The sequence below is a fragment of the Lactuca saligna genome, chromosome 3, assembly GCF_052625555.1.
Source record: "Lactuca saligna cultivar CGN05327 chromosome 3, ASM5262555v1, whole genome shotgun sequence".
Classification (NCBI taxonomy): Eukaryota; Viridiplantae; Streptophyta; class Magnoliopsida; order Asterales; family Asteraceae; genus Lactuca; species Lactuca saligna.
Window position 1 is genome coordinate 27,629,727 of NC_136419.1, and position 2,805 is coordinate 27,632,531.

Consider the following 2,805-nt stretch of genomic DNA (forward strand, 5'->3'; position numbering starts at 1 on the left):
AAAGCGGGCTCTGTGCAGGCAGAGTTTCGACTAGTAAATATGATTTTATCGGGAACTTCGGAGCGTCGGGACTTCCTTCGAGTGTCGGGGATGATACTGGGACCTCGGGGGGGGGGGGGGGGGGGGGTTAAAAGTAGCTAGAGAAGAAGTAAAGAGTGAGAGAGAATATATTTTGTAAACAAAAAATTGGTGGTCTTGTTCACTATTTATAGGCTGAAAGTTCGTCATTTACGTCGTGAAGCTGATGTTCACATGGTGACCCATGACTGAATCACCTCGTAGGCTTGCCATCTGCGTTTTAGCTTCGAAAGGTGTCCGAATGACATTTTACGTCGTGAATTGAATGTTTACGTTGTGAACTCTTAGCATAACACACCCGTAGGCTTGATGTGACACCCCCAAAATCTCGGCCAGAAAAGACCGATTTCATTTATGCTTTTTAAAATAATTTTCAGAGTAAATCCTTTTAATTTTAAAAGAGATGCGGAATTTGTTCCCAAAAACAAAACATGATAAAATAGATATTTATCAAAACATTTCATAAAGAAATATGATTTCATTTCATAATCAAAAGTCGGGATGTCATGTTCCGATACAGGTCATAAAGCATAAACGATAACATTACAAGTCGTTCAACAAATATATACATATACAGACTTGTAAACAAAAACAACTTGATGTTCGCCCATCTTAAGCTCTTGCGCCACTTCCTGTAAAATAAATCAACTGAGTGGGTCAGGCTTGGGAGCCTGGTGAGCATATAGGGTTTTCAACCCACAATAATTATATTTAATTTCAACAATCAACAATAAACCCGATTACCCATTCCCGTTATCCTCACCTTACGTTCCTAAAAATAACGTCTATTATAAGGAACCTATTTTAGGATTTTTCATTGGGACGGACATCACTGCAGAGGGGCTTCCTCAACAATAAGTGTCCTAAAGGCAACCATGTGGGGGATAGAGTACACCGGTGAACACGTCGTTCACAACACCTACAGGTAATGAGCCTGCTAGTGTTCCACAGGACAGTCTAGAATAGTCCGTGGTCGTCATCCATACTCTGCTGAATGACTAGAATAACACCAATAACACCGAGGCCTCTCATCTGTTTATTACACACCAATTATCTACCCATGTTCTACCCAACATATTAGTAGATAAAAATATACATTTTTATACATAGTTTAAAAACCTGTATAACATGTTTTAATCAATACATATTCCACATAACAGATGAGGCATACACACATAACACGTATTTCATAGAGAATACATCAGATCTATAAGATAGAAGAGAGTGAATATACACTCACACGTATAACAACCAAATATATACACATAACACGTATTTTATAGGAAATACTTCATAATATTGCGTTGGAATGAAAATAACTACACACTCACTTGATCAAAAGATGATCGGGCAGCACTACAGCTTGCAGAAGAGGTGTTTCTCCGTAGATCTGGAAGATCTTCACAAAACCGGGCTCCTCGCGGGCAGCGTTTCGGCTCGGGAATAACGCTCTCGGGATCCTCGGGGCTTCGGATCTTGCTTCGGGGCTCGGGAATATTACCGGGGCTTCGGGGTATAAACGGCACGCAAAACGAGGCAAAACTTAAAGAGAGAGAAGAGTTTGAACAAGAGAAAATGACTGAATTCGAGTTCTATTTATAGGCTGCTGGGTCTGGGATTACGCGGGGCGTACTCAAATTACGCGGGGCGTAGTCAGTACGCAGGGCGTACTCGGGTTACGCTGGGCGTACTTTGACGTCACTGCGTGCGTCGACTGGTGGCACTCGAGTATTGGTCAGACAAGTTGCATCCGACTGAGTACGCGGGGCGTAATTGACTTGTCAAACTTCTAAATTGCGTAACTTTCGCATACGAGCTCCGTTTTCGACGTTCTTTATATCCACGCGAAGGTCAGACCATACTCTACAACTCTCATTTAGACTCTGTCGGCTAATTTTGACTTTTATTTTTATTATTTATTTTTAGAAGGCCGGGACAGAAAAACTTCGTTATAAATTCATAACTTCTTCGTCTGACGTCCGTTCTCGCCTAACTTTTCATTGCTTCGCTACTAACAACAAGATCTTCGATTCTCATTTAGATTGTTTCGGATAAAAACCGCTCGATCTCAAATCGAGTATTCGGGCTGCATACTGCCACGTCGAAACTTCAGAAAATCATAACTTCCTCATACGAAGTCAGATTTGGGAGTTCCTTTTATGCACGCTCTCGGTTTAACGAAATCTATGACTTTCGTTTAGATCGCTAAGGTTAAATATCGCTCTATCTTAAATTCATATCTTACGTCACTCGGCGTCGTGTCGGTTCTATCGCGAAACTTCGACAGGTCATAACTTCTTCGTTATAACTCGGATTTTGGCATTCCTTATATCTCCGGAATCCTTGTTTCGACCACTACAACTTTATGCAAAGATGTCGGGCTTATCTCACACTTAAATTTTGACGCTTATTTTATTCTTAATTCATTAAATTATAAAAATTAAGAAAATACACACATAAATCACATAATTCAAATAATTCACAAATAATACATTCTTATTATTTCAAGTTGAGTTACAAGGTTAACCTAGAATATTACATTGCTAAAAATGGCAAGCCTAGAAACACGGGCGTTACAATTCTCTCCACCTTAGAATGATTCCGTCCCCGGAATCACACACCAGCAAACAAATGCGGATAGCGACTCATCATGTCACTCTCCGTCTCCCAGGTGAGATTTGGCCCATTCGTGTGTTTCCATCGGACAAGCACTAACTCCACCATCTT